Below are 14,035 nucleotides of genomic sequence, written 5' to 3' on the forward strand. Positions count from 1 at the left end.
CCATAAATAAATATCACAAAAAACATACCCAAACACAATCAAGCACCAAGATTTCCTATGACGCAACCTAGTGAAATGAAAGCGAAGTCGGATAGACCTATAACGTAACCTAGCATGCACCTTCTTTTTCATCTTTGAACGAGAGGGTGTCCTAGTGAATAAGTGTGGAAAAGTGAATGGTTGTGGAAGATATAGTGGATATGGATAAGTTGCAGAAGGAAAGAATGGAAAAAATGAGGATGTGGGTTTAGCACAAAACTCATTCATGGTGTAGATAGGGACTGTCTCAATTCTGAAAAATGAAGGTGTCAAATGGTTTGTCCTTCTGAAGTATTTGTTTGCTAGGAGGATTGATAATCGTAAAAACAGTAAAATCCTAATATTAATACTACAAGAACACTAATACGTAATCCTACTGTTCTTACGTTTAAATCAATATTTCTTACTCTCAAAACATAATCATGCAATACAACGAGTAAGGATTTCGTTCCACTCTTAAACCCTCAAGACTTAAATAGAATTCAATTATTCAAACACAAGGAACAGTGAGAGTGATGTGTTTGGTGTTTAAACTAAAACTAATTATAAATTTAAGACAACTAAATCTAAAGATTCTAACTTTATGAAATTTAACAAACAATAATTAAAATCTAACATCAATAACTACGAAATGACTAACAACCAAGAAATGAAATTAGATCTAAGCAATAGATAAATGACAAAATCGAATTTGATCAATAATAAACTACTTGATTTATCTAATGAAGCAATAACAATATTTTAATACTTTAAATTAAAACAAGGGAAATGAAAACTAATAAAAATGGAGATTCAAAACTAGATCTAGATCTAAAAACTAATCTAGATCTATCTTTTTCTAACCCTAAACTCCATTACATTAGCTTCCTAACCTCACTGCCATTAACAAAGAGTCAAGCTTTTGTTTTTATACATCCAGATCCAAAAATCGTGCATGGGCTTGGAGCCATGTTTTTGGCCGAGAATCGTGCCCAAAACCCAATTCTTTTCAAATTCAAAAAGGCCTCTTCAGCTGCAGTTGGCTTCCACAGACTTTTCGTCCACTTCTGCTCCTCTGATTGGGTCAAGGCTTGGACCATTGCGAAGCTCCTTCCGAGCCGGTCGTTTTGACATAAGGTAGGCCTCAATCCGAGGTCTGAGTCCAAAGATATGGCATTCGAAGTTCTCACGACTTTTGCTCCTTTATCTCGCTAAAGTGGCACATTTCGCACATAATGGACTTTGAAGCCCTGAAATGCATAAAAACACGTAATCAGTATTAACTCTTACTTATTATTCACATAATTGGTCTAACAAGATTATTATTAAGGGGTTAAAACTACAGTTTTGGGCTCTTATCAAACCACCCCAAAACAAAGATTTTGCTTGTCCTCAAGCAAAGATGAGAAATTAGAATAAGTGACCAAAAATGGAGTTCTATCTACTCTCGTTTCGCTGAGTGCGATTGTATTGACCATATGCAACAAGGCCTTAAACCACTAGGAATTCCCTAGTGGACGAGTTATAGCCTCGTGAGAGTTTTCTAATGAAGGTACTCACAAACTTCATCTATACTACAACGACTAAGAAATAAAACTATTGTTTTCTCATTCATGTCTCAACCATCTATACATCTCACTAGCAAATACATAAGAATAACCCAGTCAGAACCCTAAGCTAATATATGCATAATAATCAATCATCTAAAATAAACATATAACAATGAGTAATACTATGAAATGTAATAGCAGGTCCGCTTTCAAAACTTCGAATAAGCGTCCTTAAGTAGGTCCTCACATAAAAGTCAAGACAAAAATCACTCGATTTTTTCCGCTCAAGTTTTCAAGCTACTCCGGTTAATGCGGTGGGCACACTTTACCTTACAATCTCAATGACACAAGGGAAAGCCGGTCGATCAAACACAACCGCCACTTACTATCACACTAACCTATTCCTAATTGAGCTAGATGTCTTTATTAGGTGTTACGGGATTAGGAGATGGTTTAAGAAGGAAGGAAATGGATATTCAAAAGGACAAGTCCGAGATAATAGAGTCTTCATATTATGTAACTAGAGAAAACCTTGTTATTTACTTTTGCTTCTACACTTTGTTTCCATCCTTAGCCATTTTTTTTTTTCTTTTCTTTGGCTTTTGACTCCCTTTTATTCTATTTTTTTTGGAGTTTTTATTTTATTTCTATTTTTATTTTTCTTTTCTTTGGATGGAAACTTATTTTCTTTATTTTCCTCAAGCACTAACTAATTTTTGTTTACACAGGTTTTTCTCTTCTTCTTTCTTCATCATTCTATTCTCAGACTTATTCTAAATTGGGTAGGTTGATTTTTTTATATTTTGTTTTGTTTTTGTAACACGGTAAAGGAATTGTGGTTTATGGAAGGCTAAAGAAAGACTCAGAGGGGCGACTAGCGGAAAATAATTCATAGGTTTGAGTTTTTGGCTATATCGATCCAAAGAGGGCCTAAATTCTCGCTTAGGATATGGCATAGTGATCAAGCAAATGGACGTGTGATTTCTCTATCCGGATTTTACTTCTCCCTTGTGTCATTTCTCAAATATTTCGGCCATATAAGGCTTTTTTAGCTATATTCTCACAGGATTTGTAGAATAAGTACTCTAGCCTAGATTTGAAACTTACTACTAACAATCATAGATACTCATGTAATATATTTATAGATAGATGCAAAGATTATTACCTATATATTAACCTAAGTTTCTAACAATTATTACGATGCAAAAGCTACATTGAGACTTCTAGATTGTTAAGAGCATAGAAAGAAAACAATACTAATATTCCTAAGTGTATAGCATAAACTTATTTATTTATATTTTTGAAATTTTTAACTTGAAAACAAATGCATATTATACATATCTATATCCTAACAGATACCTTAATTACACGTGTTTCTATGCCCCCCCCCCCAAACAAGAAACATGCTTTGTCCTCAAAGCATTTAAATAAAGAGGGTAGAAAAATACCATGGAAATGCGTGAAATTCTAGAACATCTGCAAAACAAGGTTAGAATATACTAATATAGGAAATAAAAAAAAAACTGACGCAACTCAATAAGAGTTCCACCCATTATGGGGTTAACAGAATTCAATTGCTTGAATCCAAGGGGCAATCCCCCATTCTCTACCCACCCACCCTTTTAATTTTTCATTCTTATTTCTTGATTTTCGGAACTGTTCACTGTTTCAGGCATAGGGGTTGCGGATTCACTGAGAAAAACACTGCGGTGAAGGTATTTCTAAATTTTCGAAAATTCTGAAAATTTTCATACATATTATTGAATGTGTTGTTGATTTACTGGAATATTTTCAGATTTTTCAAAGTTGGTTTACCTTGTGAAACAAATACGATCTTTACAGTACTGCATTTCAGTTTTCACACTGTATGTTCTTGAAAAACAGACAAGTAAGGTTACTTAGGGAGTTCTAAAAATTCTATAATTTTTACAGGAGTATCTATCCTAATCCAGGAGTTTGTAGTAAAAATTTGATGAGTTTTTGATTTGTTTTGACCTCCTAAATAGTAGAGTGTTTCCAGTGTGTTTCTGCAGTGTTGCAAACACTTAATATCTGGAACACCATCCAATAAGGAGAGGTTGTAGACATCCAATTGCTCTAAATTTTTTACAGGAACAACTAGAATCTCTCAGGAGTCTCCAGTAAAAATTTGGAAATTTTTGGATTTGTTTTGATGGGTTAACCATTCGGTTATTTGTATTGTGTCCGAAAACCGTTACGCAAACTTTGAAGGGCTGTAGAGGGACTTTCACAACTCCGATCGATCTGAAATTTTACAGGCTACTTGATAGACGTCTTAGCAAATTACTGTATAAATTTCAGATTTTTTGGAGTACGATAAAAGGCCTAAAACTTGAAAACCCTGGAGCGCGACCCGCGCCCAAACCGAGCGCGACCCGCGCCCAAAACACTGGACATTCGACAAAACAGAGGGCACTCGCGCCCAACTCGCGCCCACTCGCGCCCTCAAGGGAAAATTCAGTGTGAACAGCCCAATTTTCACAGAAAAATGCAAATTTTTATTCCTTAAAGTTATTTAGTGTTTCTAACTTGTTAAATACACTGAAATCGCGTATACAAGACGCTATTCAAACGCGTAGCAAGGAGGCATTCAGGTACTCCTTCTTCCACTCAAATGGCGCCGCTGCCATCTTAGTTACACTTTAGCATTGTTTTCACTTAGGAATGAAAAACCTAAGTTTATGCTATACAAGAACACTAATACGTAATCCTACTGTTCTTACGTTTAAATCAATATTTCTTACTCTCAAAACATAATCATGCAATACAACGAGTAAGGATTTCGTTCCACTCTTAAACCCTCAAGACTTAAATAGAATTCAATTATTCAAACACAAGGAACAGTGAGAGTGATGTGTTTGGTGTTTAAACTAAAACTAATTATAAATTTAAGACAACTAAATCTAAAGATTCTAACTTTATGAAATTTAACAAACAATAATTAAAATCTAACATCAATAACTACGAAATGACTAACAACCAAGAAATGAAATTAGATCTAAGCAATAGATAAATGACAAAATTGAATTTGATCAATAATAAACTACTTGATTTATCTAATGAAGCAATAACAATATTTTAATACTTTAAATTAAAACAAGGGAAATGAAAACTAATAAAAATGGAGATTCAAAACTAGATCTAGATCTAAAAACTAATCTAGATCTATCTTTTTCTAACCCTAAACTCCATTACATTAGCTTCCTAACCTCACTGCCATTAACAAAGAGTCAAGCTTTTGTTTTTATACATCCAGATCCAAAAATCGTGCATGGGCTTGGAGCCATGTTTTGGGCCAGAGAATCAGGCCCAAAACCCAATTCTTTCAGTCCAAAAAGGCCTCTTCAGCTGCAGTTGGCTTCCACAGACTTTTCGTCCACTTCTGCTCCTCTGATTGGGTCAAGGCTTGGACCATTGCGAAGCTCCTTCCGAGCCGGTCGTTTTGACATAAGGTAGGCCTCAATCCGAGGTCTGAGTCCAAAGATATGGCATTCGGAAGTTCTGCTGACTTTTGCTCCTTTATCTCGCTAAAGTGGCACATTTCTGCACATAATGGACTTTGAAGCCTGAAATGCATAAAAACAAGTAATCAGTATTAACTCTTACTTATTATTCACATAATTGGTCTAACAGTATGATTATTAAGGGGTTAAAACTACAGTTTTGGGCTCTTATCAAGGATTTAAAAAATTATGAAGCACAGGAGAAACAAAAGGATCGAGTGCAAACTCGAGATACCTTTGAAAGGGTGGAAGGAGGGGAGTCGAGGCGGATGTTGTGCAAAGTAGTTCTTGATAGGGTGACTCATCACCTGCTCTAAGAAACTCATCGAATTCTTCATCTAGCTTGGTCATATCCACTTTACTATGGTATTCCTTTATATCTTTGAGAAAGTCATCTATCTCGTCCTCATCCATAATATGTGTATCGACTAGTGTAGGGATAAAAATGTTGGAGTCTGAACTTTCAAAGGAAAGAAATTTGGGCATCTGATTATCAGGGAACGTGTTGTTGAAATAATATCGAGCGAAGCTCTCGATCATGCTAACCTCTCCATCCATAGACGAATCGGGTAACTGTGTCTTTGTTTTAAAAACATTTACTTCAACATAAAGATGGCCAAAAGACATGGACATCGAACCATCGCGGCAATTTATGAGCGCATTGGCAGTTGCCAGGAAATGACGCCCTAAGATGATCGGGACAGACTCGTTAGCGACTTTTGTATCGAGGATGACGAAATCAGCCGGATAGTAGAAATCCTGAACCTTTACCAGCACGTTTTCAACCACCCCCTTAGGATACTTAATAGACCGATCAGCTAATTGCAACGTCATTTTAGTGGGTTGCATCTCCTCTAGACCTATTTGTCTATACAAATAAAATGGGAGTAAGTTAACACTATCCCCCAGGTCTAATAACGCAGTCGTTGTATAGGAATCTCCTAAGGTGCATTGTACAGTAGGACGACCAGGGTCCTTGTACTTAACAATTCCGTTATGTTCAGATAGAGTTGGGAATTGTTCTGTTAAAAAGGCGTCTTTTGGTATATTGGTCTTACGCCTAATAGTACACAACTCCTTAAGAAACTTAGCATGGTGTGGTAGCTTTTTAATAGCTTCGAGGAAGGGAAGGTTTATAGTTAGATTCTTGAAAACGTCCCTTAATCTCCTCATAATTTGTATCCCTAGTTAACATGGCTAATTTTTGCGAAACGGTGGTTTCTCTCTATATTTAGCATATGTATCACCTGGATGTTTAACCTTGGCTTTCTGTTTCTTAGGTTGTGTTGTAACTGGTACCTCTACAGTGGTAGGCTTTTCAGTTTCTATTTCGGTATCTAGTAAAGTAGCTGGTGTAGGGACAACTGGTGGGGTAACTATAGGCATAATTACGTTGTTATCAACCACTCTGCCAGAACGGAGAGTGGTGATGGCATTTAGCTCACCTACATTTTTATTTTCATTACTAGTATTACCGGTTACCTCAAAGGCTGCGTTTGTTATTTTAGGATTAGGTATCGCGTGACCTGGAAACACACCTTTGGGTTGGGCTTTATCTTGGCCTAACTGTTGGCTTAAATTATTAACGGATTGTAGAATCTGTTGGTTAGATTGAGCCATGGTTTGGAAGAGTTGTTGGCTCACCTGTATGAAGGTGTCAAGACGATCCGTTTGTGTGGGTGTAGTGGTCACGGGTGGTGTGACTGGAACTATCTCGCGTTGATTATTTATGGGCGGATTGTGATAGTTATTATTTACCAGAACGATACCTCTATTAGCATTATAATTATTATAATTACCTTGACCTTGTGCTTGACCTTGTCGAGGTTGCACTTGGTTGTTATAATTATTATAATTACCCTGACCCTGTCCTTGTCGTGGTGGAGCTTGGTATAACTGTGCGTTGCCCTAACATATTAATTATTGTACCCTGGAGGTGTGACTTGTTGGTTATTTCTCCAACCGAAGTTGGGATTTTGTCTCCAAGGGGCGTTAGGTTCACTATTAATGGAACAAGCATGTTCATAGGCTATAGGACAGTGGGAGTCGGGATGCTCAGGACTCCAATAGAAACTACATGGATTGGAATTTACATTCTTGACGGGGATAAGCTTTTGTTGTACAGAAATGGCCTCTACCTTTTTAGTGAGTGATTCGATTAGAGTTTTAAGCTCGGGATCGTGTTTTATCTCAAACATACCGGGCCCTTAATCGTATTAGAAGAACTAGCGGAGCGGTGGATATCGTCACTACCCCCAGTTGTTATTTAAACTTAGTTTGATCCTCTCTAAAATTTATAAGCCTCAGAGGCCTCCTTTACTTAGGAAACTACCCCCATTCATTATGTCAAGGACTTCTTTATGGTGGTGTAGAAGTCCTTTGAAAAAGGCACGAACTAACGTGTCTTTCGCTAGGTTATGATGTGGACACTCTATAAGGAGTTCGGTGAAACGATTTCAAGCCTTTGAAAATGATTCATGAGGATTTTGTTGAAAGAAATGAATCTTGGAAAGCATCTCATCCGTCTTTAGGGGTGGGTAAAAATGCTCCATAAACAGTTGAACAAGTTTAGCCCACGAGTCCACAAAATTAGGCGCTTGGGCAGTTAACCAAGACGCCGCCTTATCGGCTAAAGTGAAGGAAAATACCCTGAGTTTAATTTGTTCAGCACCCACCGTAGGATGGTGGAATGTTGTAAGAATTTGTTCAATCCCTACGCGTAATGCCGATAAGGTTTTTCATGGTCTAAACCATGAAAAACGGGTAACAAATTAAAAATATTTGGGGGGATTCGGAAATCCCCCACTGGGTCTGCTAGAACGATGCAAGATTTGGGGTTATCGCTTAAGGCTTTATAAAAGTCAGAGAGAGGAGTCTCTCCTTCTTCGGGCATTATGTCAGGTAGAGTATGTGGAATAGTAGCTAGAGGTGCAATGAGTGGTATACTAGATAGGCGTGCTTGTTGACGTTGCCGTGTAATTACGTTAGGTGTTTTTGTTCGACCAGACCTTAATCTCATACAAGGCTAAGACCAAACTTAACTAAACACGACAACACTCCGACCAATCCTGATATACTAGTATAAATCTCTAACGGAAGATGCGAGGTGTGGAAGAAAGGAATACCTGATTGCGTCCTTGCTTCGCTTATGAATAACGTCTTGTTTACGCGTGTTCAGTATATATAACAAGTTAGAACACTGAAAAACTTGAAAAATCGAAGTTCGAAACAAACCTGTGGAAATCCGGCAAAATTCAGCGAGAGAGATGACCGGTTGGAGCAGTTTGTAACCGGTATGCGTTGAGGTGGGAGTGTGTATTGGGTTTTTGCTGTTGGGCTTCACTTTTGGGCTTAGGCTGGAGGCTGCCTGATCGAATTCTAGTGGTGCCCAATACAACACTCTTAACCATTGACCAATCTAATTTCGTCGGTTGAGTCGCAGGTTAGACCTTTAGTTTAAATAGAATTAATGTGGAAAATTAAATAGAGATGTAGCTCTTAAATTTTCTTGGCATATAAGAATTGAGGGCTCAAATCCCTCCACCTCCAAGAAATTTTTTATTCCTTTTTCTTCCTCTTTTTAAGTTTTTATCTTTACTCGGTAAATTTTATTTCTGTTGTCTTGCGAACCAGTTATTTGCCTTATTGGTATAACTTCGTAAGGTATTTTGACTTCAACAGAATGGATTTTGTGGCAAACACATGGGTCACTTTCACTAAAAACAAAGAAGTACTATTTATGCAAAATTGCAAACAAGGATAATATACGGTAAGTCTGTGGTAGTTTATACTAGATTGCTCTCTAATTGTTACAAACCATGTGGTATAAGCCGTGGTTAAACACAAAATTAATTAGCCTAACTAGTTGATGTAAGTTGTGACTTACAAATTAAATCTCCATTTCTTTAAAATACTAGCCATTTGGCCCGGCCTATGGCCGGACTTGCTACATAGATAGCTAATGACTCAAAAACCTAAAATCCACTTGAATAAATAATATATGTATATTGATAGCTAATGATTCACTGCTTATAAATATATATATATACTTTGTTTAATGGGTTTATGTTTTTCTAATTTTTTTTGAAGTATTATTGTCATAAATAACACAATGAAATGAAGAAAATAAGGGCCACATTTTGACATATACTTTATAGGGAATTGAAGAGATGAAGAAAACCTAGAAATTTGATTCCATAATAAGAACAAATTAAACCAAATAACAGGAACTCTACTAATTGGAAATTGACCTTGTGAGTCATGACAAAGACGTAAATCTTGGGCAACAAATCTTTAACAATTCTGATATACTTGGAAAACGTTATATAACCACTCAACAAAGTGATTATCTTTAAAGCACAGATCTTAGACTTGTAAAAACGTATAATAATATATATCTGAAGCAAAGTGATTATCTTACCTTGAGGAAGAACTTACCATGGGGAAGAACTTTATTTGGTGGGTGGTGAGGTTGAAGATCGAATGACACTGATCGAATAGGCATTAAGAGAGTGGGTAAGGCTAAGTTCAAATTAAACAGGTGGCACATCCACGTGACATGAAATAAAAATCATACTGTTGGAATAGTTGTATTTTCCAGAAATTATAAGCTGCACAAAAAATTTCATGGAAATTAATTTGGAAATAGAAGATTACATTTTGTGGGACAGGAGTTGCATATATCACTAAATGAAATGAAAAACACAATGTAAGGAGGAACCTTGAATCCTGCCTGACATGAAAATATCCAAGTTCAAACTTAGTCGGGGTGCCATCCACATGACCTGAAACAGTAATTTATGTTAGAATAGCTATATTTGCCTTGGAAATGAGAAGTCGTCTAAAAATTTTACTTCAAATTCACTTGAAAATAGAAAATTAAATAATGTTGGACAGGGGTTCCATACATTTCTAAATGAGATGAAAAGCGCAATCAAAGGAGGAACCTTGAACCCCTTTATATCCTAAAATTATTAAAAAAAAAATGGGCATCATAATTTTGGTCATTGACCACTCCAAATCATCTATTTAGGCATTTAGCCACTTGGTAGGAAGATGACATTGTCTACTGAAGTGCGCTAGGACTCTTTTCAATATGTCGTTTTCGATATATAAGCTTCATCTTATATATATCACTGTACAGTAACATAGAATTATGTCTCTTTTGTTCTACCAATCCACAATTCAAAAAAAAAAATGTAATTCCTCAAATTCACGCAAATTCTCCATTTATCTTCATCAAGACTATCAATATATATTATCAATATAGATAAATCTCTCCACTGATATATTTATAGCTATCATATTTTATGATCTCAGGCAATACCGCGTACTATTGATATGGGGAGTTGTAGTCTATCCTTTTAAGATGCTAATAAATCAGTTTCACTTAAAGGATAAAAATGTCATTCTTACATCAATATGTTCATACCTTATGAGGCTGGAGAATCATATGGTAATGGGAATACTAATTAGGAACATCCAGTAGATGGCGCTCTAATTTATAATTACAAAGAACCTGATTATCAGCAATGTTCAATACTCCCTCAATCCAATTAAACTAACCATCAGCTGAGTATATCTCATCGTGGTTCCAGCTACACGGCTGCCATAGTTGTTTACAGCTCCCTTTCTAAGGATTTAGGCATGGTTGAGAAGAGTAGCACTTGGTAGCGATCCATTATAAAAAGTCTGAATAAAACAATCAATCTAAATGCACCGTTATATACCCCATTTGAAGCCTCATAATATATTATAACACTAATTGCTTATTATGTAATTTTTTTACTTTTTGAAAGCCATGCTAATAATGTGGCCTATGAGTGTCAAAGAAATTAAACAATCTACTAAAACTTGAGTCCAAATACCAAAGTTTAACTATAAAAAAAAACACAATTAAAACCCCAAAAGCAGCACCCAACTTTTAAATTGCATAGAAATAAAATTCTAAAAAGCTTCTAAGCAATAAGAACAATATGCTAAAACGTACAATACCTTCTATCTAATCAACTAATCCAACCAGAAGATTAACAATTATCTTTATCTAACACCCACATAGACGAAGAACCAAATGAATTGTGGCGTCTTCCTTAATATTGTAGTCGTCCAAACTGCGCGAAGGCTCAAGCTGCATCGCACCGTAGATGAGCCTTTGCGACCTTATATGTATTCCCTCCTGCTCTTCAATCATTTCTTGCACATTTTGAACAGTATAAGATCCATCCACTCTGCAATTAATCAATTTACCTGAAGGCACCCTAATGAATATTTGCATGTTGTCACTTCTCAAATTCAATGTCTGTCCTTCTGAAAAATGTAAGTCTGCTAAAGTCATATCATTCTCCAGCTCCACCTTGTCAAGCCCGAGTTTACGTTTTGCCAATTGGGATCCCCACCATGCTTTCAATCAGGAACTTGACATTCAGAACCATAAACCATCTTTTCACTTTAAGACTAAAAGTTCTATTTTTTTCAGTAGTAACCGATATTAGCATTGTATCTCCCAAACGAAAGACTGCATAAATTGTTGACCCTCCCTCAATGTTATAACTTGCAATCGTTCAACCATCATCCAGTTCTTCTCCTAAGTAGAAAAGCACTTGTTGGCCAACAGAGATACCCTCCTTGTTCTGTATCTTGCGCTTGATAGTAAGGACTGTGTCCCTCATACCCACATCAAGTGTTATTGGCTTCCCAGTCTGCAACATCTTTACATGTATTTTTGTTCGGAATCCTGAATCCAGAAAGACACTGATGATTGAGCCATTCTTTATGTCATAATCAACAACCTTTTGCTCATTCTGAAGCCAATCTTCCGCAAAAGACACACTCTTCAGATTTACCATAGATATACCTTCCAATTTTGAAAATTTAGTTCTCACGTTTTGGATTGTGTCAGACTTCTTCACCTCTCTCTATGCAGTTTTAACCACAATACCTTTAATAACCATGCCAGAAATCAAAATACAATAAAATCAGTATTTTGCTTAAAAAGTCGTCCACACAAAATTTATAGAGTTAATCAAAGTTGAGGCTTGCAGTACAGAACCCCCCTGAAAGAGGAGTAGTTACTGAGCTAATCTTGTGCGGTATCTTAAAGATTCTGGTGTATCTTGTGATTCCCACTCCCAGCCTCATTAACGCCCTCTTTTATTTAATTTTACCCTGATCAACAACATTGATACGTTTTGCTAATAAATTCAGGAATGACAACCCGTAAACCAAAGAGATCCTCCATTCAAAAAACGGAAAGTTGAGCCAACTCAAGGTATGGGCATATGTCAGATTTTAATCTCTTGTAGAAAGTTGATAATGATGTTGTTACTTACTTGATGTCTTTGCTTTTTCCCTTCTTCACCCATTGCCACCCCATCATCTTGGCTTAACAGCTACTGCGAGTCTACCTAAGTCTATGTTTAAGTCAGCGATGTCTTCAACACATACTGGCAAGGGCAGATTCTCAGTCTCACCGGTACCATCTCCACCAGAGAAGTCAAGGCCTTCAGAATCTCCCTTTCGCAATTCTTCAAAGGGTCAAATATGACTATACACTTTCATTTCATCCCAAACTTATAGGATCACCCTGTGCATAATGAAGAATCTATCCTAGATGGGAAATTTGTTCGAGTCATCCACTACTATACACTACAAAGATGGAATCGTTAACCTACATGTGTTCTACAGGTAAAGAATAAAAATGGTGTTTCAAAGACTACCTACCGAATGCAAACTTTTCCCAGGGCTGAGCCTCTGGTATATTGGAGAAGAAGGTTGAGATTTCTCAAACTCAGAGAACTTTACTGCCGCCAAATGACATACGTTTTCTATTTTTAAACAATTTTTGCTATAATTATCACTCTGAAAGTCTGAATCAAATAATTTCAAATAAATGATACAAGTATACATTGCAATATCCTTACTGAAATAGTATAGTAGTACACACGCAAAATTCTATAATTGAACAAAATCAGGTGACTTGGTCAAGTCAATGATCTTTTGACTGACCCAATTGTTTCTTTTCTTCTTTCTACGGAATGAATAACCTCAACCTTAGGTGTAGTGAAAAGACTCGTAGCAGGTGGTGGTTGATTTTTGTCAGCAAATAATGGAGTCTGTTGACACTTATTTGGTGCTCAACCGCTTTAACGAACTGAAAGTTCTTGGATAACGGTGTCTTCCGCGGGGGTATCAATAAGAGAATAGTAGAGTCTACCATCGACATGACTACCCGATTAGATAAGTCATTTGGTAGAGCTGATTTCGAGATAATGAAGTCCACTGGTGGACAACCTACTTCTGTCAGTCAACCCAAGGATGTCTCTGTTTTGAACCCAAGCATCTGCCTGATCTCCACCTAGGGAGAACGGATCTCCTGTCTGTCTTAACTATTATGATTATAACCTGGTATGCTGCCCATTGATATATCAGCTACTCCTACAGGTCTGTTGGGACCTCCATTTTCAGTATCTTCATCTACATCATCCAAATCATTATCTTCCAGTTCATCCAGGTCACCCGTGTAGCATGGAAGTTCATCCATTGGATAAAATTGGACTTTCATTTGCTTCGGCAAACTTGAGGAACCAACAGTATTCTTCATGTATTTTGTAGAAAAGAAGTTCCCGTGAGCTTCAAAATTTGGACAATAAAAGCAAAAGAGTGAAACCGCTTTAATCGGGTTTATTCTTAAGCAAAGCGATAAAGTAGGCATAATAACTTTATTTAAAACCTACTATTAGAAGTTTTACCTCTGCCGGGTGGAAGAGTGAGTATCATGTACATAAGCTTGATCTTACCCACTATCCCGAGAGAGGGATTTCAAACTCCACGGTAGCCTTCCTCACGACCCAAGGACTCCGTTCATTCCGTTGGGTGTTGCCAGGCCCATTCAAACTTCAAAGTATCATATGAGATAAGTACTTTGGAACTTGCTTGTCTATTAGT

The 14,035-nt window shown here is 36.7% G+C and overlaps 1 long non-coding RNA gene across 1 annotated transcript; it reads right to left on the minus strand.

Moving 5' to 3' along the window:
- Positions 1–9,667: 9,667 nt before the first annotated feature.
- On the minus strand, positions 9,668–12,611 carry LOC147514839 (uncharacterized). Its single transcript, XR_015213300.1, has 2 exons — positions 12,421–12,611; positions 9,668–9,876 (listed from the first exon to the last, which is right to left on the minus strand). It is a non-coding gene; the product is annotated as an uncharacterized LOC147514839 (long non-coding RNA).
- Between the last annotated feature and the right edge of the window lie 1,424 nt (positions 12,612–14,035).

Source organism: Coptis chinensis, chromosome 2 (assembly GCF_015680905.1).
Source record: "Coptis chinensis isolate HL-2020 chromosome 2, ASM1568090v1, whole genome shotgun sequence".
NCBI lineage: Eukaryota > Viridiplantae > Streptophyta > Magnoliopsida > Ranunculales > Ranunculaceae > Coptis > Coptis chinensis.